The sequence below is a fragment of the Bombus flavifrons genome, chromosome 5, assembly GCF_040668555.2.
Source record: "Bombus flavifrons isolate JBK064 chromosome 5, iyBomFlav1_principal, whole genome shotgun sequence".
Classification (NCBI taxonomy): Eukaryota; Metazoa; Arthropoda; class Insecta; order Hymenoptera; family Apidae; genus Bombus; species Bombus flavifrons.
Genome location: NC_138446.1, coordinates 2,776,518 through 2,800,774, shown reverse-complemented (window position 1 = coordinate 2,800,774; position 24,257 = coordinate 2,776,518). Strand labels below are relative to the sequence as shown.

General features: G+C 36.0%; 1 long non-coding RNA gene across 1 annotated transcript; it reads right to left on the bottom strand.

Annotated features, from left to right (window-relative positions):
• Positions 1-5,996: 5,996 nt before the first annotated feature.
• LOC138179881 (uncharacterized) lies at positions 5,997-7,509 on the bottom strand. The gene is made up of 2 exons (XR_011173152.1): positions 6,436-7,509; positions 5,997-6,396 (listed from the first exon to the last, which is right to left on the bottom strand). It is a non-coding gene; the product is annotated as an uncharacterized LOC138179881 (long non-coding RNA).
• Positions 7,510-24,257: the final 16,748 nt, after the last annotated feature.

The following is a 24,257-nucleotide window of genomic DNA, read 5'->3' as shown; positions in this document are numbered from 1 at the left end:
AATAAAATTTGTAGGACGCATAATGATATATTTATAATTACGTTTTTATATATCTCCCAAAATGCAGTGAATGCTGTTTTAAGTGCATTTGCTTTTTGCCTTAGAGTAGGTAAATAATACAAATCCTCTCCATGTTTTAATATTAATCCAACACGTACAGCACAATCCAATTTTCTTTTTAATTCTTCGGTAAACATTCTTAGATTATTTTCAACTGGATAGGAACCACGTAAATATTCGCTAATGAGATTCGATGGAACATAAACTTTACGTAAGTGAAGTCTTTTTATCGCTGCAAGTATCATCTGTGGTGTTATGGAAATATGACCACCTAATTGATTTTTGGATAAACAGAATGATGAATGTTCAATTCAATGAAATAAAAAAATTTAGAATCGATAAAAGATACTGTGAAAAATAATCTCACGTGATTTAGAAGAGTAATCGTTATGAAGATTCATTTTATATGAACCAAAAATATTTGTTTTTCTTTTTTTGATAATTTTGTCTATTCCGGCACATTATTACTTGAAAGATTAAAAATTATTATAGTAGATATTAAGATTTATAAGTACTCATAAAAGGCAATTTTATATTATCCGCATTTTTATAAGTTACGTCATAATAAAGAAGCTGAACGTTTTCACGTTGTTTCCTTGGTGTTTTCTTACAAATATTAAACAGATTGTTTTGTAAATGTTATTTTTGTATTTTGTTTTTTAGTATGTTCTTTATTTATTATTATATTATATATTACTTACAATATCGATTTATTCTTAATACAAACAATAAATCAAAATGATGCAAATCTTTAAAAAGATACATATATATGCATACATTAAGAAACCTGAAGTAGTATATATTTTTAATTATTTATATATATATGTCGGGTTATGGTTGGAATTTTGGGCGCGTAACAACTCTTCACGTGAATTAACCATTGTTTTACACAACCGAGATTATATTTACACGTATACACAAGTCTACTACAAAGATTAACAAATAATAAGTCTAGTGAATAATAAGCTTAACAAATAATAAAGTTAGTGGATAATAAGTTGAACGAAGAATAAGTGTAACAATAATAAGTGTAAAAAATAAGTCTAATAAATAATAAGTTTAACGAATAGTAAGTTTAATGAATAGTATGATTTACGAACAATAAGTTTAATGAACGCTATTAACAATATTTTTGAGTTCAAACGAATCCACGGCTAACGGGATAACTCATTACTAAGCGTAGACTGATCTTAAGCACGGAAATACGATGGTTGAAAACTCGACGTGTCACTCTCCAAAGCAGTCGCAAGAATGCCAGCCTCGTCGAGATTTTTCTTGCTGTACGATTGCATTTGTTTTTCTATACCCGTTTGGAAGCATCGAGAAGGTTTCAAACGCCGTTGCTAGGCAGACTCGTTGGAAGCATCGAGAAAGTTCCAAACGCCGTTGTTAGGCAGTTTCTGCCTGGAGTTTGATTAGTAATACAATGTATGGCCCATTGTATCCCCACCTCCGAGGCAGCATCACACGTGGCTAGGCCCGCTTCCGAGGCAGCATGCTGCCACAACCACATTTCTCGGAAAACCCACACAACCACTCCAGACCTCCGTTAGGCAAAACGTACATCCCGTGACCGTGGCTACGTTCGGCGACCAATTGTCACCTCGAACCCAATTTCGCTATCACAAATCTCGAACAATTACAGCTATGATAAAATCCAGGCTAGAGTACTAGAGGATGTTCCCAAAATTTCCAAGGAACGGCTTCGGCTTTCCTTTCATCACCGACATATATATATATGTCGGAGATGTAGGGATAGCGGGCCTTTCTTTTGGAATTTTGGGAAGATTCCCAATACTTTCGGTTAAACTGTTTGTTTAAGCTGTTCAATATAGTATTATAACAGTGGACTTGAGGTTGAGGTGACACTGCCGGTCACCGAACGTAGCCACGGTCTCGGGATGAACGTAGAAGTACTAATGTTGAGGGACACACGTTGTATTAACAAACAAGTCCCGAGGCGGGAGCAATAACGGCTCTACGCGAGCCTAGTAACGGTGCCTGGAATTTTGTTGATAACCCTGATCAATATGCAATTGACAAGTGTGATCGTGTCAGTCTTTTATTTGTATGATCACCTTGGAGAGTTGATACACAACGTAAAATGATTAGTCAAAAAGATACCGAACGTCATAGCTAACGTCATTTCAAAAATAGCTTATAACTAAATGTTCAAAAAGTTGTCCCGTTGACCGTGGATTCGTTAAACCCGAGAACATTGTTTATTTAAGAGTGACTTTACGTTATACAGTTAAACCTTGTTTAATCAACTCCTGTACATATTACTGTAAATATAAACCTTTGAACAACTATAATGGCTAGTCCTAATGAAGAAACACAAGGCGCCCCAAGAACCAGCACCAACCCAACAAATCCGATTAACCCGACATATATATATATATATATATATATATATATACACATATATATGTGTGTGTGTGTGTGTTTCACAATATAGTTTCATATGGAATTCATAAAATTTTGAAGTGTCAGTTAATGTTAGTTTTGATAACATATAGATATATATATATATGTATTTGTATATATATAAAAATATAATTTTCATATAGCATTTGTCTGTTAAAGTATAGTTTCGTATATGTATTTTTATTTTATTTATGTTTGTTAAGTTATGTATATGTGTATACATTTTTATTTTTATATATACATTTATATTCGTATTTCATAATGTAACTTCATATAGAATTTATCTAATTTTAAAATGTTAGTTAATGCTAATTTTTGATAACATATATATATATATGTTTCACAATATGATTTTAAGTTTATCCGAATGTTGATTAGTTTCGATATATATATATATATATATATATATATATATATATATATATATATATATATATATATATATCGAAATGTATATAAATGAAATAAAATGAAGGACATTACACCACTGAAACTAAAATTGTTAAACGATTCCCATTAGTGAACTAACAAATATAGAGCAGATATATATATATATATATATATATATATATATATATATATATGTATCTAAATAAGTAAAATGTCTAACGCACCGACACACACATACATATGTATATGCGAACAATATCACCACCGAACCAAATCGAAATCAAAACAAGGAGCTTCAGGATAAAACTCGCAACACCTCATGCGTTGAATGTATCGTTTAGAATCACTCACGGTTTCTTCGCAATTCCTTTTCCTCTTGCGCTGAAACAATACAATGTAACTTAATGAAACAAATGAATAAAAGACAAATGAAAAGGATAAATTTAAACAGACCGAATACGCACTAGGGCGGCCCGCGTAAGAAACCCTGATGAAAATGGCTCCGCAACCATCGTTTAAACGCCAAAGTCCAAATCACCGAAATCTACGTTCACGAAAAAAGCAAAAATCGAAAATCAAATTAAATCCCGAAAGCAACCATAACATGGAAATATTCATCAAAACCAAACTTACGCAAGATAAATCAAAAGAAATCCTTACTATGGGAGAGCGGCGGATCGTGCGTGCTGTCGGAGCAGGTGTCGATGTAATGAGACACCAGCCGCCGGCCCTTCCACGCGCCGAGGAACATAGAAATATTCCCACATTACTAACATAAAAGTTTCTCGAGAAAAGACTAGATCAGCATGGAAGGCTCCAAGTCTCCTAGATGATACCTCAGCGGAAAAATAGGACCGATGGGAACTAAGTCAAAATACAGATTTTTGCATTCTCTCACGTACCAACGATGGGAATCTGGAAGTCAAAGACAAGATAACGAAGCAGAGGAGACATCAACGATTACAGAATTTACATTCTCTCACGTACGAGTTCGGGAACCCCAAACTGCAACATCCCAATTCCCACGGAAGCGAACTATCAGTTGACCGCCACCCTGTGGGGGATGTTATTATAAATAAACGCAGCAACACAGAACATCGCTCCTTATTTTGTACGTTACGTTTCGGCTCATTATTTTGTCATTAATTGTACGTTACGTTTCGGCTCATTATTTTGTACGTTTCGGCTGATTATTTTGTCGTCAATTCTACGTTACGCTATTATTTTGTCGTCTATCGTGGATTACGTTTCGACGGTCTATCATTAATTGCTCAGTCTAAGTCACAATTAAATTAGAAATCTTCTAAGTGTTCATTTCGTTGGCGAGATCAAAATATCTTTATAAATAAATATATTTGTATCCGCGACATTAGTCCGAATAATAAACTGCAAGCTTTATTCAGTGTGTATTTTTAATAAAAAATAAATAAATAAAACTAAAGGTTTTAATAATAATTATACCCGAGTCGAATAATAAAACCCAATAATAAACACACCGACGATCATTACGAGGTGATGGCTCTCGACGGTACTTACTCCTCAAGGTAAGAAACTTGATTTTATAAAATTTTCTTCTTCTCTAATAATTTCGCTACATCCGGGAACCGAATCCAATTTACTTATCATCAATTAACATATCCAATTTCGTTTCAATTTTGTAAACATTTTCAAGATAAACCATCGATTTTGAAACTAAACAAAGTGTTATTCGCTGCGTAGGCTTGCGTAAACGGTGTTTTCAATTACTGAAACACTCATTGATCTTCGCATTCCTCCTCCCATTGTGGGCAAAACATTGCGCGTCTTTGGGCAAGGCTTGCGAAATCACACGAACCCCACACGGAGAGGATCATTGAAATCATTTTCTTGTGATCACTAAATTCGAAAGGCAAGAAAATCGAAACGGTAAAAATCACCCTAACAAATGAACTAAGGTCCAGTTCAACGATAGATTCACTGGCGAAATTAAGAGAGGAGAAGAAGGAAACGTAGGGATAAAATTTGTATCAAACAAAGAAAATTCAAAATCCTAACCAATCCATTAACGCGAAAATTCTTGTTCTACTGTCCCTAAAACGCTATATATATACATATACATATAACAATTTAAGTAATTCTATACTGAAGTTTAATTAATTCCGTGCGACGAAATCGAATATTTATTTTATCCAACTTTAATCCTCTCCCGTGCCAGTATCCCTGCACATAACAGGTTAGCAGAAAACGTGGAAATTATCTATCAGTAGCCTAACACTAGTCAACGCTACCCCTAAGTAATTAACTAATCAATAAATTATTTCGAAAATAAGTATAAAGAAATTTCTCTATGCGAAACAGTCCTCAGACTGTTTCTGGTGGCAGCAACTACCGTGTAAGCAATATTTCATATACAATCAAATCATTTAAATTTTTCCCTTCAGATTAAATTTCAACCAAACAGAAAATAAATCAAATTAAAATCAAAAGTTTGAATTTGACTTTAAACGAGTACGTAACAGATCTGTAAATAAATTTTTTTTGGTGGCAGCGGTGGGATGCGCTCCACGGAGGATTAAAGTTGGTTTAAACGGTGGGATGCGCTCCACGGAGGATTAAAGTTGGTTTAAACGGTGGGATACGCTCCACGGAGGATTAAAGTTGATTTAAACAGTGGGATACGCTCCACAGAGTATTACAATTGTTACGGTTATCGATAAAATATATATCTAAGAAATAATGGCGACCAAATTAGAATCATTGGACAAGGACATGACGTTATCGGAAAAATTTAAAGCATGGGATGCGAATTTTCGCGACATGAGTACGAAACTCGTTGAATTACAAAACGGCATGTACGAACTCAAAACAAAAAAGGAACCCGAGTCACCCGTATCACCGCCGATAACTCCCCAAGCGACAATACCGACAGAAGATTATCCCCAACCAATTAAGTTAAAAGATGCAATCAAGACAGTACCAATATTCGATGGACATCGACCCTCAGTATTTCGATTTTTAAGAGCATGTGAGCGCGCACGAAATATGCTTCCTAGGCATCAAGAACCTCAGCTAGTAAAATTATTAATGAATAAGCTTCGCGGACACGCATTTCTCGCCGTAGAAGACACAGAACTGATAAGTTTAAACGATTTCGGGAATAAATTAAAAGATATGTTCGGTTCGGGAAAAACGGTTAATGAATATAAAGGGGAATTAGCTACAGTATTCCAACGACCGAGAGAAGATATTTTGGACTACATAGATCGCGTCAGAGATCTTAGACTGGCGATAATGAACGGGGAAAGATACGAGTACGGCACCGTATTTCAAGACAGGATAGATCGAGACACGAGGGAAGCTTTCGTTAAGGGGCTCCCAAACGAGGTGTATTTACGAGTAAAGATAGCAGGATACCAATCCTTGGATGACGCGTACCGCCAAGCAGTGAAAGCAACACGAGAATTAAAACAAGTAAACAATAGAATACGATACCAGCGTCCGACACCTCCGAATAATTATAACCGAAACAACGCTCATTCCCTATACAATAGTAACTACATCGGAAACAACCACCAGGACTGGAGATTTGTACTGCCGTCGCGGAAATATCTGAACAATCTGGGAATAGAGGAAGATGCCAGGAAAGGAGCAAGAGCAATAATTAGGGAAGAAAAATGCATAAGTAAATACCTCGATAGAGATCTAAATCAAAAGAGGGATAACGATCATTTGAATCAATCAACTTTTCAACGCAAACACCATTCCGTTGCTGTGATAAGGGATAACGTCACTTTAAATAGTAACAGGACGCACGACACCACAGACAGGATCATCAGTGAGAAATTTTCCGAGTTCCCAAACAAGATAAACAATACTAATGCCAAAGAACTTTCAGAAGAAGCAGAAACTAGGAAACTGAACGACGAGACGATAGGCAACGATTATCCACTGCCTAATATCACGGAGATATTGGACCTGCTGGGAAGTGCGAAGTGCCTCTCCACGTTCGACTTGGCAAAGATACAAAAGCAAGGCTCCACGAATTTCGTGAATGTTTCAAACATAATAGGAAAAGAGATAGTGAGTGTATCTCACTCAAAAACTTTTATAAAACCATCAGAAAATAACTTAATCGGACTCAAAGCCAAGTCATTAAATTGCAAGGAAGATCAGGCTACAGAGAATAAAAGTATACCTATCCCTATATCCGAAACAGAATCTATAAGTAGAAAGGTTTGTAATAAAAATTCAAAGAATAATTCTAAATCTACCGAAAATATTCCTAAACGTTCCATACAAATAAATAATAATTTAATTATAATAAGCACTTCCACTGAAACTATTCATCCTGAAAAGGTAGAGAAAAATCAACGTGTTGTGAATAAAGTAAATAAAGAAGAATGGATAACTAAGGAAAAGGATTCTAAACATTTTCAGGCCGAAAAAACGCAAGTTCAACGTGCTCAAAGAAATAAAAAGGGAGAAAATAGGGAATCACCAGTCGAAGATATATATAAAAACTCGAATAAGTACGCTAGCCATTGGATTATAATTGGATTAAAAATACTTCATTGGTTGTTACATCTAGCATTTGACGTAGATAACATGAGTGCTAATCTTATGATTCCTCTTAGAAAATATAGATAGTATCACACTATACTATATCTAAAATATTTTTGGGTTAATATAGCTACGGCATTTTCAAAAATTTGTATTTTGAATGCTATTGGCAAGCAATTGGATAATTGGATCGGTGTCAGTAAACTTGCGTCTTGGCGCAAAATAAAAACTAAAATGAAGAAAAGGAAGTGTGACACTGTTCGTCGAATAATACAGATAGTGGAAACCTAAAAAGGCAAAAGAAAATTATTACGTGTGCTCCGATTATTGTTCGAATATAAAACGTGTTAATTCAATGAATAATTACAGTAGTGAAAGTGAAAGTTACCTTGTGAACAAGTAATCCTCATACAAGAAAGTGTATGTGCAAATATAGGTTATGGATCCCTGTTTGCGGAATGCAATGTACGACAGCCAGCTGAAATAAATGAATGAATTAACTTCAATTGTTTCAATGCAAAATATAATATTACTAAATGTTATAACAATATTGTGGTTAAATCAGAAGGAAGTGTGACACTGTTCATCGAATAATACAGATAGTGGAAACCTAAAAAGAAAAAAAAAAGAAAATTATTATGTGTGCTCCAATTATTGTTTGAATATAAAACGTGTTAATTCAATAAATAATTAAAACAGTGAAAGTGAAAGTTACCTTGCGAACAATCAATCACCATACAAGGAAGTGTACATGCATGAATTTCGCAGGAACAAATTACGCATCCACTCCGTAGAATATAGTATACGACTGTCAGTCAGAACAAATGAATATACTATCCCCAACCACCTTGATATATACAAAAGAAAATAATACTATTAAAAATTTTACTAAAAGAAACACAACAATAATCAATAATTAATGCGCGACAACAAACTTACAGTTGGCCAACAGAAAATTAAACTGAAAAGTCAAGGAAACTAGTGACTCAACATCAACGCAGCGATCTCAATGGGAAGAGACAAAAATTAGTTAATAAGTGTGAAAAGAGGTTGTAAAATAATTAAAATAGGTTAACCGAATGTCAATACTAAATATGACTATAATAAGAAGGTATTATACTATGTTAACTTATATAATATTGTTAAATTATTGTACTTTGAAATAAATTCTATAATACACAACAGCGATTGCTGATACCATACAATACCTATTGATTTAAATTAATTAAATAGCGTTCTTATTACTTACAAATGTAGAATAAATGAAAGCACTCGTAATGAGTGTCGAAAACGTATTGAAAACTCAGTGATGCCAAGTGCATACTGTGTCAGTGTCTTGCATGAGTGACGCAGCATGTAGACCTGGAGAAAAGGACAAAGTAGCCATAAACAGTAATAATATAGTAAATAAGTTCTAACCTATAAGATATGGATTAGTTTCGACTTATATTATATAGTTATGAACAATTAATAAGAAGAAATAAAATAGCTGATAAGTATAGAAAGTGGTTAAGAAATAATTAAGACAGGATAATTGAAAGTTAATAATGAATATAACCAGAATAGAACTGTACTAACCCACGTAATACTGTTATATTATTATATCTAACATATAGAAACAGATTTTGTAATGCACAATAGAGGTCGCTCACACAATGCATTACACACATATCAAATTAAATGAATTAAATGATACCTTTATGCTCACAGATGTAGGATGATTGAAGGCACCCGCAGTAAGTATTTAAGGTGTAACGAAGAACCAGATAATGCTGTAGGAATGTTCCAGGTAAGCGACACAGCATCGAAGGAATAGAATCTGAAAAATTACAGATCATAGTAATTCAATAAATAAATTTTAATCATCAATACGTGGATTAACTTAAAATTCATACTATACATGAAATAACAACAAATAACAAGTACAAAGCAACGACAAATTAATAGGAAAGAAATAAGAACAGTCAATAAACACAGAAATAGGTTAGAAATTAATCAACATAGATTAACTGAGTATTTACAACAAAACATGATTAGAATTAGAAAATATTATATTGAATTGAGCTATACTAAACTTGGTATAAGGAAATAAGGTTATGCTACACAAAAGTGACTGGTGACACAATACACAATGCACACATTGAATTAACCAAATTAAACGAAACTTATATAAATACAAACCACGTATAATCAAACAGTGAAACGACTCTATTAGCAATTAATAAATTCGATAATAATATAATCCACGCTATTATATTAAAGCAACACACAGTACATATACACACATTACAACGAACATAAAACAATATTATTCACACCTCATTAAATAAAATCTAACACAAGTAAATAATTATTTTCGTAAAACGCTGCATAACACGTTACCTTCACTAAAGATACACACGAACAGCCATTTGAAAATTCCCCCCGAACACAAAGCATCGTTCGCGCATGTGCTATGAGGCGCACCTTATTATAAACACAAAACAATATTATTCCCCTTCAATTCGGCATCCAGTAAATAAAATCACAATGATTAACGAACAATTAGTTATTTCGACAACACGTTACTGTTGACATTAAATTAACACCATATTCCTACTGAAGATATAGGCAAGCGGCCATTTTGTATAATCAACACGTGCATGCGTTACAAAATAAATTGTATTTTCAACGAAGAAATAAATAATTAATAAGATGGTAATAAAACAAAGGGAACATTATAACAAGAAATGAATAATAGCTAATGCAATATAATACAGCATTATAACAGGAATATTAGGAATTTATGGAAATCAGCCATAAGGAACAACGTTACGACTATTAAACTACTAATTATTTCAATAAACTAAGGAAAAATAATAAATAATAATTAATACAATGCAAAACATTATTATAACCTTTATCGAACTAAAGAAACTAATAAATAATAATTATTATTACCATATATTATTCTAACTTTCGTTATTATGGAACTAGAGAAAACTAATAAACAATAATTAGTTATTATAACTTTATAATAAATATATAATATAGATACGGTATTTACTATTAACTGAGTATACGCACAAAATAAATATTTATGCTATCCGTTTGTAAAACGACCAACATTTATAGCAATGCATATAATTTTCATTTATATTTATCGATACATACACATGCATGTTTGTAAGACAGATAACATTTATAACACCCACTCTCATCGATAATGCATAAGGCTTATAAAATAAAGTCCGTTTATATTTATCGACACATGCACATATATATATATATGTCGGAGAGGAAAGAACACCGGAGCCTCTGGAATGCTGGATAATCCCGCAACATTGTAACCTAGAGCCTACTATAGCTGTAATTAAACAATTGTAGTTATTCAACCTAATTGTAATTGTCCGAGATTTGTGATAGTGAGCTTGGGCTCGAGGCGACAGTCGGTCGCCAACGTGCCCGCGGTCAAGGGATGAACGCTTTGCCTAACAGAGGTGTGAAGTAATTCTATAGCTCTCCTTAAAAGAAATATCTCTGGCGACACACGACAGTAAACATTCCAACGGTCTCTGTCCCGTGGCCACACGCAGTCCCTATTCTTCGAGTAAGATGATTGCCAGATGTCGATGTATCTCCACAGTACGTGATCAGCTAGCCCGAGGGCCGTTATAAACACTAAGATCTAGTTACCTAAAATCCTTCAAACAGATAAACAGTCTTTGTCTCAACTACGGGAAGATAGGGGAGATCTATTTCTTTCAACGAACGGCGTCTCCCACTAGCAACTTTCCCTCGAGGGCGGCTAGCATCTTTTCTAACCACCGATATGGAAATTGACCAATTAGCAGCAACGCCGATTTCCCTTACTCTCTGAACGAAGGCTATCCTCGACGAATCCGATGATCTCGTGCCCTTAGACACCCCCGATATAGTTTTCCTCTGTGGCATCATCGGGACGGGATAGGTATTCTTTCACGCGATCTCGTCGACTAAAGGGAGTAACGTTCTTACGAATTATTATTGTTCAGACTTAGTCTTCGCGAGCACGTTCATCCATCATCCCGTTGACCGCGGTTTCGTTATCGAACCCGAGACCATTGTTACTAGTATTGCGGGTGCCTAATCACCATAGTCGATTGTCAAATTTGTATCATCCGTGCCTGTGCTAATAAACTGTGTCTTTATTATATCGCAACGATGGCTAATTTCAATGAAGACTCACCAAACACCCACAATCCTATCCGCAACGCTACTCCGACATATATATATATATATATTCGTAAAATGAGCAACATTTATAACATTTATTTCTATCAATATATATACATATATATAATTATAAAACAGATCTCATTTATAATACCTACCGATACATACACATATTTGTATATATTTGTAAACCAAGCAGCATTTGTAATACTTATTTCCACTGATAACATATACATATAAAATTTTATGAAACAAACGGCACTATACCACGATGTACTGACACGAAGATGCACCACCGAAAAGAAATTAATAGAAAACGCTTTAAGTTTAGCAACCCTACTGCCCGACGAATTCGCATATATACAATAACCAAAACCCCAGGACACATGGCTTTGATCGCAGAAGAAGTAGTCCATATAGTCAAATGCATTCCAGTACAAATAAAAGTAAGACATACAACGGAATGTCATTCGGAACTACCGGTTTGGCAAGGAAGTCGCACTGCATCGAAATTATGGACTGGTCCTATGGAATTTGGAACGGTCAGTGCAGCAATATTTGGAATACTTGTAATATTTAAACTAATCAAGACGATAGTAGATATATATAACAGTTACGCGAGACTTACGGATGTGGAATCACCCTACTAGGAGCAATATGCGGCACAGTCAACCACCTGCTATTATACTTCAAAAGAGGACGAAATGTCGACAATCAAACGGCACAACCTCAAGGAATATTAATAACACCAACAGTTACTCAACAACCAACAGCATCTACATCCGCCCTGAGCGAACTCAGGGACATTATCAGTCAAATTTCCAAAGGAAATTTGAACTCCAAGGGCGGGGGTGTCACGTCCCGCGCTCCGCGCGTACCGTATCGAAGAAACGAAAACTACTATATGCAAATCGCGCGAGTAAGGTTTCGAATACACAAATGAACACGCGCTACTACCAATAGCCGACACGCGATTTGAAAACCTATGGCTCAATATCATATAAATCAACCACTAAGCAAAACATATGTATATAACATTAAATAAGCCTACCAATAACCGTCTCGCGATTTGAAACCTATGGTTCAATATAATATAATGCAATACTACAATTAAGCAAGAATAACCTATGATTCGACAACTCGACGAAGAATAAACTATGATTCAAAAATCTAACCAATAACAATCAGTATAAAATAAAATAAATAAAATCGATTAATAAACTAAACTAGAAGCGGCCCGATCAAATAAATCAAGAATAAGAAGGATTATATACGACAAATTAGCAAAATAAAGGAAAAGGAACAACAGGAAGATATACCACAATCAATCAACGAAGATGGAATATGTAAAATACAAAAGGAAGAATTTAAATCAGTAAATAAAATTAACTAATCAATTAAACGAGTCGCGAAGAAAACAGAAAATAAATCAAATTAAAATCAAAAGTTTGAATTTGACTTTAAACGAGTACGTAAAAATATGTCGGGGTGAAATTGGAATTTTGGGCGCGTGACAATTCTTCACGTGAGTTATCCATTGTTTAACACAACTAAGATTATATTTTCACGTATACACAAGTCTATTACAAAGATTAACAAATAATAAGTCTAGAGAATAATAAATTTAACAAATAATGAAGTTAGCGGAAAATATATTGATCGAATAATAAATTAAGCGAATAATAAAGTTAGTGGATAATAAGTTGAACGGTTAGTAAGTCTAACAGATAATAAAGCTAATGAATAATTACGTTTAACGGATAGTAAGTTCAATGAATAATATGGTTAACAAACAATAAGTTAATAATCGTTATAAACAATAATTTGAGTTCAAACGAATCCACGATCAACGGGATGACTCCTTACTAAGCGTAGACTGATCTTAAGCACAGAAACACGACGTGTCACTCTCTAAAGCAGTCACAAGACGAACGCCAGCCTCGTCGAGATCACTCTCGCTGTACGACCGCACCTTGCCTCTCCACACCCGCCTGGAAGCATCAAGAAGGCTCCAAACGCCGCCGCCAGGCAGACCCGCTGGAAGCATCGAGAAAGTTCCAAACTCCGTTGTTAGGCAGGCTCGTTGGAAGCATCGAGAAAATTCCAAACGCCGTTGCTAGGCAGTTTCTGCCTGAATACATCCCGTGACCGCGGCCACGCTCGGCGACCAACCGCCGCCCCGAACCCAATCCCGACACCACAAATCCCCAACAACCACAGCCACGACAAAATCCAGGCTAGACCACCAGAAGACGCTCCCAAAGCTTCCAAGGAACGGCCTCGGCCCCCCCCTCATCTCTGACACGGCCATTCTGACTGTCACACGTCCTCGTGTGTAGCTAAAATACAGAGTTTTTTTTTTTTTAACATTAGACTCGTTGTAACTAATATTATCTACCATTCAGTTAAATGTTCCAAATAAGTCAAGGGTCCAGTTTGACAGCAAGATTCCGTTCGAAGGTTTAACAAACAAAGAAATGAAAGAGAACTCAAATTGGTAGTGTCATAGTTTGTATTTCGAAGTGCTAGTTGCATTCTGTGAGTCACCAGTCAAACCGCAACGACACGACAGATCATTTTCGATTCCGCACACGGGTGAATCTCAGATTGTTGGATCGTGTTACCACATTGGGCGTATTACGAAAGCGCAGAACATCTCACTGGACATATTACGAAAGCGCAGAACATCTCACTGGACATATTACGAACGCGCACAGCACCACACTGGGTGTATTACTAAGGCGCAGAGGGTCACAGTGGACGTATTACGAACGCGCAGAGCATCTCACTGGACGTATTACGAACGCGCACAGCACCACACTGGGTGTATTACTAAGGCGCAGAGGGTCACAGTGGACGTATTACGAACGCGCAGAGCATCTCACTGGACGTATTACGAACGCGCACAGCACCACACTGGGTGTATTACTAAGGCGCAGAGGGTCACAGTGGACGTATTACGAACGCGCAGAGCACCACACTGGGTGTATTACGAACGCGCACAGCACCACACTGGGTGTATTACTAAGGCGCAGAGGGTCACAGTGGACGTATTACGAACGCGCAAAGCACCACACTGGGTGTACGACCACGACGTGGTATTAATGATCCTCTGAGGTCCGTGTACTCGCATCGTTATTATCACCATCGCTGTCATCGTCGCAGACGTCCAACTCATCAGGAACGCAACTATTTGGCATTTTTCTTAGTTTGTCATGTCTGTCCTTGTATGTCCGTTTACCGTCTAAGGTCTTTAATGTATATCGGTCCCCTTCCAAAATCTCTGCTATCACGAATGGACCCCTGAATTTCGGGTCCAACTTCGTTTGGTTCCTTTCCTCATTTTTTCGTAACACAAAGTCACCAAGGTTAAACCTAACTATCTTGGCTTTCGTTTTGTCGAACCTGTCTTTATCATAGCTAGCGCAAGTCTCCATGTTCCGTATCGCCTGTTGTCTTACACTGGAGATGTCTACTTCCTTTTCCTCGACACTATCAGACAACGTTAAACCGTAGGGCCTTGCTGCCTTGCCAATTAATAACTCCAGAGGACTTGACTTAGTTACACGATTGGTGGTGCTATTCAAGGCTAACTGTATCTCACCAATCGCGTCTTGCCACGTTCGCCCGGTCGTTTCTACCGTCGAAAACATATTTTTTAGGGTGCTCATAGTACGCTCTACTTGTCCATTGGCCCTACTAGCACCGGTTGCTATTAAGTGGAGTTTAATGTGCCTATCTTGACAGAAACTTTGGAAATCTTTACCCGTAAAGCATCTCCCCTGGTCCGCTATTACCCGGCAGGGGTTACCGAATAAAAATATAGCGGACTTAAGCGCTTTAATGGTATTTAGGGAGTCTATCTTACGGGTATGGTGCAAATATACGAACTTGGTGAAGGCGTCGACCAGCACAACGACATATTCCTTCGAGTCGCTTTTACCACTTAGTTTTCCCGTGATATCCATGTGAACCGTGTGCCAAGGTATGCTGGTCTTAGGTATGGGATGTAGTTCGGCTTGTGTTTTGCCTGAACTAGCCTTTGAAACTCGACAAGCATGACAGTTCTCGACGAATTTGCGAACGTATTTCGCCATTCCCTCGAACCAATAATACTCGTACAGTTTCTCGAGCGTTTTATCCCATCCTAAGTGCATAATTGACTGGTGCACATGGTTGATCACGGACCACCTAAAGCCTCTTGGGACAATGGGCAAGCAGAGAGTTCTGCCTCTCCTTTGTATCTTACGATACAGGGTGCCGGATCGTAATTCGTACGTGTTCGCAACGTCGTCCGCAAGCTCGTCGTTCCGCAACTTATCGACGATTTCCATAATTTGAGGATCGCGACGTTGCTCCGCCAAGAGCCAATCTTCGGAAATTTCGGCCAGATTGATTTCTTTTTCGGCAATTTTGACGATCGTACGGTGATCCGAGTCTACGGGGTTCCGCGAAAAAAAATCGACGTGAGCCATTCGTCTGCCTTCCCGGTACATAATGTCAAAGGTAAAAGTTTGTAGGTAAGCCCACCACCTGTAAATCCTGTCATTTAAATGCACCTTATTGCTGGATGCCTTCAAGGAATTGCAATCAGTAACGACAAGGAATTCTCGCCCGTGTAGATAGTGGCGAAAATGCTTGACGGCGTTTACGACTGCTAACGTTTCTAATTCGTAGGAATGATATCTAGATTCCGTTGGGCTAGTCTTTTTGCTGTAATACTCTACTACTCTATTTTTACCTTCGACCTTCTGCATTAGGATAGCCCCGTAGCCTTCTGAACTAGCGTCGGTGTGTAGCTCTATTGGGTAATTGGGATCAAATATCATTAGCACCGGTTCATCGGTCAGAATAGAAATTATTTTTTGCCTTATCTTTTCATGTTTATCCATCCAATTTATGTTCTTGTTACCGGAAGTGAGTGCATACAAAGGTTTCATTACTTGTGAGAATTTTGGAACGAATTTTCGAAAATAAGAAGCTAGACCGATGAACTGCCGAAGCTGTGTAACGGTCGTCGGTGCGGGTAAAGAGCTTAAGGCGTGTATTTTTCCCGGGTTGGGGCGAACTTCTCCGTTACAAATTACATAACCCAAATAGAGTACCGAGGTCGTTAGAAAAGAACATTTTGAAAAGTTAAAAGAGAATCCGGCTTTTACAAGGGTATCTAATACGATGTCCAATCGTTCTAGGGCTTGATCTACCGAGTCAGCGATAATTAAGACGTCATCCAGGTAAACTACGACGTATGAATAAGCAAGGTCGCCTAAGGCTTTGAAAATGGCTCTTTGGAAAACGGCTGGTGCATTTTTCAACCCAAACGGCATCGTTACATATTCGTACTGACCGTCGGGGGTGACGAACGCTGTATATTCAGTGGAGTTAGGGTGAATAGGGATCTGATGAAATCCACTGGCCATGTCCAAGCTAATGAAGTATCTCGCACTCTGCAATCTCACGATTTGATCAGCAATAAGGGGTAAGGGATACCGATCCGCGACCGTGTTTTTATTTAGCGCCCGGAAATCTACACACAATCTGTCCGATCCGTCCTTCTTCTTCACGAGTAACATGGGGCTCGCGAACGGCGAATTACTAGGTTTTACAATTTTTGCCCTAATCAGTTCACTTATCCGCTCGCGCACTATTCTCCGCTCTTCCCCGCTAAGTCTGTAAGGACTTCTCTGTACGGTGACATTAGGGTCAATCAACCGAATTTCTAACTGGCCCGTACTCACACGCGTCCGCGGGAAACCCGTAATAAATGACTCTTTGAATTTTTCAAGAACAGAGATCAATCGATCTTTGTCGTTACCAACTACATCAGTGTTGATCTCGTTAATGTTGACCGCATTTTCCACGACTTTGCTACAGGCGTTAACCATTTTTGTCTTGCAAATATCGACGCTATTTCGTGTAATATTCACGTCAAAACCTTGGCTCAAAATTTCACGACCAATCATGATACCATATTTTAAGTAGCTATCAGCAAGGACATGAAAAGTTATCTCCAGTGTAAAACCGTTAATACATACAGTGGACAAGATCTGAAGTGTACTGTTAACACAAGTATTTCCTATACCTCGCATTACTACTACATCAGTCGTTCGTTTGCCAGAAAATTTCGAAGATATAGATTCTTTAATTAACGAGCATTCAGCTCCGGAATCGAAACAAAATGGGTACGACTCACCCAGATGACTTAAACTACCAGCTGGAGACTCCACCATGCAGGAGTCGACTCGTCGTTCGTTCTTGGAGCCGGTTTTCTTGTGCTGCAGTAGCGAACAATCAGGTGCGATATGGCCCTCCGCCTTACACTTGAAGCAAACCACCTGGGGCGATGTTGCCGGTCGTCTTCCTTCCGGGCGTTGTGTATTTCCTCGCTGCTCTTTCTGCATCCTACTGCGGCACTCCGCTATTCTGTGTCCGTGTTTACCACAGTAGAGGCACTTCACGTGGTGGGCCGACGGCTTGTGTCTTTTGGCTTCAGGGCCCGTGGAGGTGTCGCTCGTCGAAAATACGGGCCTCTTCGCGAAAGCAGTAGCTCTCATTTCGTCTAAAAATTGGTCCTTGGTCTTGATATCCTTCATAGCTGCTATCTCTTCGATGCGCTGATCCCGTGAGCTCAGGTGAGAAAGAACGACAGCGTTGATTACTTCAGCCATAGTGGCATTTTGCCACTTCGTCTCCAAGAGGGAACGGAGACGGATGGCGTACGCAGCCAAGTTTTCGTCCTCTTGTGGTGATTCCCTGAGTGTCTTCATTAGCGTCGAGGTTGCCGTATCTTTGCTACCAAAACGTGTAATGAAAAGTTCCCTAAACGTTGGCCAGGTAAGCCCTTCGCCGGTCACTATCTGCGTGAGCCAATGCGCTGCACGACCCTCTAGAGCACTATTTAAAACAGAAACTAGTGCACTGTCTTGCAGAGGATTACCCTTCATAAGCAGGTCCACAGTCGAGCACCATGCGGCTGGATCGGCGCCCGCGATCGCGGGGTTAAAACGTGGTAGCACGATGTTTTTAGGTTCCGCAATTGACTTCGGCGCCAGCGTCTGAATTAACTCGCGCATGATGGCCATATGTTCTTGTATTGTCATAGTCGGCACTGATCCCACTTCTGATGTCGGGGTGAAATTGGAATTTTGGGCGCGTGACAATTCTTCACGTGAGTTATCCATTGTTTAACACAACTAAGATTATATTTTCACGTATACACAAGTCTATTACAAAGATTAACAAATAATAAGTCTAGAGAATAATAAATTTAACAAATAATGAAGTTAGCGGAAAATATATTGAACGAATAATAAATTAAGCGAATAATAAAGTTAGTGGATAATAAGTTGAACGGTTAGTAAGTCTAACAGATAATAAAGCTAATGAATAATTACGTTTAACGGATAGTAAGTTCAATGAATAATATGGTTAACAAACAATAAGTTAATAATCGTTATAAACAATAATTTGAGTTCAAACGAATCCACGATCAACGGGATGACTCCTTACTAAGCGTAAACTGATCCTAAGCACAGAAACACGACGTGTCACTCTCTAAAGCAGTCACAAGACGAACGCCAGCCTCGTCGAGATCACTCTCGCTGTACGACCGCACCTTGCCTCTCCACACCCGCCTGGAAGCATCGAGAAGGCTCCAAACGCCGCCGCCAGGCAGACCCGCTGGAAGCATCGAGAAAGTTCCAAACTCCGTTGTAAGGCAGGCTCGTTGGAAGCATCGAGAAAATTCCAAACGCCGTTGCTAGGCAGTTTCTGCCTGAATACATCCCGTGACCGCGGCCACGCTCGGCGACCAACCGCCGCCCCGAACCCAATCCCGACAACACAAATCCCCAACAACCACAGCCACGACAAAATCCAGGCTAGACCACCAGAAGACGCTCCCAAAGCTTCCAAGGAACGGCCTCGGCCCCCCCTCATCTCCGACAAATATAACGTATTACGTTATAGCGTTATACCATATAACGTATTACGTTATAACGTTATACCATATAACGTTATACTAAATAACGTAACAAGTTATAATGTTATATCACATAACGTAATACGTTATACTGTTATACCATATAACGTAATACGTTATAACGATGTCCCATATAACGTTATAATATATAAGGTAATACGTTATAACGTTATACCATATAACGTAATACGGTATAACGTTATACCATATAACGTAATACCTTATAACATTATACCATATAACGCTATACTACAAAAGTAATACGTAATAACGTTACACCATATAACGTTATACTAAATAACGTAATACGTTATAACATTATATCACATAACGTAATACGTTATACTGTTATACCATATAACGTAATACGTTATAACGTTATCCCATATAACGTTATACTATATAAGGTAATACGTTATAACGTTATACCATATAACGTAATACGGTAAAACGTTATACCACATAACGTATTACGTTATAACGTAATACCATATAACGTTAAACTACATAAAGTAAAACGTAATAACGTTACACCATATAACGTTATACTATATACGGTAATACGTTATAACGTTATACCATATAACGTTATACTAAATAACGTAATACGTTATAACGTTATATCACATAACGTAGTACGTTATACTGTTACACCACATAACGTATTACGTTATAACGTGATACGTTATATCGTTATACCATATAACGTAATACTATATAACGTGATACGATATAACGACATACCATATAACGTTATACTATATGACGTGGTACGTTATAACGTTATACCATATAACGTCATACCACATAACGTTATACTATATAACGTATTACGTTATAACGTTATACCATGTAACGAATACGATATAACGATATACCATATAACGTTATTCTGTATAACGTAATATGTTAGAACATTAAACCATATAACGTTATACTATATAACGTAATACGTTATAATGTTATACCATATAAAGTTAGACTATATGACGTAATATGTTATAACGTTATGCCATATAACGTAATACTATGTAGCGTGATACGTTATAACGTTATACCATATAATGCTATACTATATAACGTTATACTATATAACGTAATACGTTATAACGTGATACCATATAACGATATACTATATAACGTTATGCTATATAACGTTATATCACATAACGTAATACGTTATACTGTTATACCACATAACGTAATACGTTATAACGTTATACTAAATAACGTAACACGTTATAATGTTATATCACATAACGAAATACGTTATACTGTTATACTAAATAACGTAATACGTTATAACGATGTCCCATATAACGTTATACTATATAAGGTAATACGTTATAACTTTATACCATATAACGTAATACGTTATAACGTTATACCATATAACGTAATACTATGTAGCGTGATACGTTATAACGTTATACCATATAATGTTATACTATATAACGTTATACTATATAACGTAATACGTTATAACGTGATACCATATAACGTTATACTATATAACGTTATGCTATACAACGTAATACATTATAACGTTATACCATGTAACGTCATACTATATACGGTAATACGATATGAAGTTATACCATTTAACGTTATACTAAATAACGTAACACGTTATAATGTTATATCACATAACGAAATACGTTATACTGTTATACTAAATAACGTAATACGTTATAACGATGTCCCATATAACGTTATACTATATAAGGTAATACGTTATAACTTTATACCATATAACGTAATACGTTATAACGTTATACCATATAACGTAATACGTTATAACGTTATACCATATAACGTAATACCTTATAACGTTATACCATGTAACGTCATACTATATACGGTAATACGATATGAAGTTATACCATTTAACGTTATATTAAATAACGTAATACGTTATAACGTTATATCACATAACGTAATACGTTATACTGTTATACCACATAACGTAGTACGTTATAACGTTATCCCATATAACATTATACTATATAACGTGATACGTTATATCGTTATACCATATAACGTAATACTATATACGGTAATACGTTATAACGTTATACCATATAACGTTATATTAAATAACGTAATACGTTGTAACGTTATATCACATAACGTCATACCACATAACGTTATACTAAATAAGGTAATACGTTATAACGTTATAACACATAACGTAATACGTTATACTGTTATACCACATAACGTCATACGTTATAACGTTATCCCATACAATGTTATACTACATAAGGTAATACGTTATAACGTTATACCTTATAACGTAATACGGTATAACGTGATACCACATAACATATTACGTTATAACGTAATACCATATAACGTTATACTACATAAAGTAATACGTTATAACGTTATACCATATAACCTTAAACTATATGCGGTAATGCGTTATAACGTTATACCATATAGCGTTATACTAAATAACGTAATACGTTATAACGTTATATCACATAATGTAATGCGTTATACTGTTATACCACATAACGTAATACGTTATAACGTTATACTACATAACGTAACACGTTATAATGTTATATCACATAACGAAATACGTTATACTGTTATACTAAATAACGTAATACGTTATAACGATGTCCCATACAACGTTATACTATATAAGGTAATACGTTATAAGTTTATACCATATAACGTAATACGTTATAACGTTATACCATATAACGTAATACCTTATAACGTTATACCATATAACGTAATACGTTATAACGTTATACCATATAACGTAATACTATGTAGCGTGATACGTTATATCGTTATACCATATAACGTAATACTATATAACGTGATACGATATAACGATATACCTTATAACGTTATACTATATGACGTGATACGTTATAACGTTATACCATATAACGTCATACCACATAACGTTATACTAAATAAGGTAATACGTTATAACGTTATAACACATAACGTAATACGTTATACTGTTATACCATATAACGTTATACTATGTACGGTAATACGTTATAACGTTATACCATATAACGATATACTAAATAACGTAATACGTTATAACGTTATATCACATAACGTAATACGTTATACTGTTATACCACATAACGTAATACGTTATAACGTTATCCCATATAAAGTTACACTACATAAGGTAACACGTTATAATGTTATATCACATAACGTAATACGTTATACTGTTATACTAAATAACGTAATACGTTATAACGATGTCCCATATAACGTTATACTATATAACGTTATGCTATACAACGTAATGCGTTATAACGTTATACCATGTAACGTTATACTATATACGATAATACGATATGACGTTATACCATTTATCGTTATATTAAATAACGTAATAAGTTATAACGTTATATCACATAACGTAATACGTTATACTGTTATACCATATAACGTTATACTATGTACGGTAATACGTTATAACGTTATACCATATAACGATATACTAAATAACGTAATACGTTGTAACGTTATATCACATAACGTAATACGTTATACTGTTATACCACATAACGTAATACGTTATAACGTTATCCCATATAACATTATACTATATAACGTGATACGTTATATCGTTATACCATATAACGTAATACTATATAACGTGATACGCTATAACGATATACCGTATAACGTTATACTATATGACGTGATACGTTATAACGTTATACCATATAACGTCATACCACACAACGTTATACTAAATAAGGTAATACGTTATAACGTTATAACACATAACGTAATACGTTATACTGTTTTACCATATAACGTTATACTATGTACGGTAATACGTTATAATGTTATACCATATAACGATATACTAAATAACGTAATACGTTATAACGTTATATCACATAACGTAATACGTTATACTGTTATACCACATAACGTAATACGTTATAACGTTATCCCATATAAAGTTATACTACATAAGGTAATACGTCATAACGTTATACCTTATGACGTAATACGGTATAACGTGATACCACATAACGTATTACGTTATAACGTAATACCATATAACGTTATACTACATAAAGTAATACGTTATAACGTTATACCATATAACCTTAAACTATATACGGTAATACGTTATAACGATGTCCCATATAACGTTATACTATTTAAGGTAATACGTTATAACTTTATACCATATAACGTAATACGTTCTAACGTTATACCATATAACGTAATACTATGTAGCGGGATACGTTATAACGTTATACCATATAATGCTATACTATATAACGTTACACTATATAACGTAATACGTTATAACGTGATACCATATAACGTTATACTATATAACGTTATGCTATTCAACGTAATACATTATAACGTTATACCATGTAACGTTATACTATATACGGTAATACGATATGACGTTATATCATTTAACGTTATATTAAATAACGTAATACGTTATAACGTTATATCACATAACGTAATACGTTATACTGTTATACCACATAACGTAATACGTTATATCGTTATCCCATATAACATTATACTATATAACGTGATACGTTATATCGTTATACCATATAACGTAATACTATATAACGTGATACGATATAACGATATACCGTATAACGTTATACTATATGACGTGATACGTTATAAC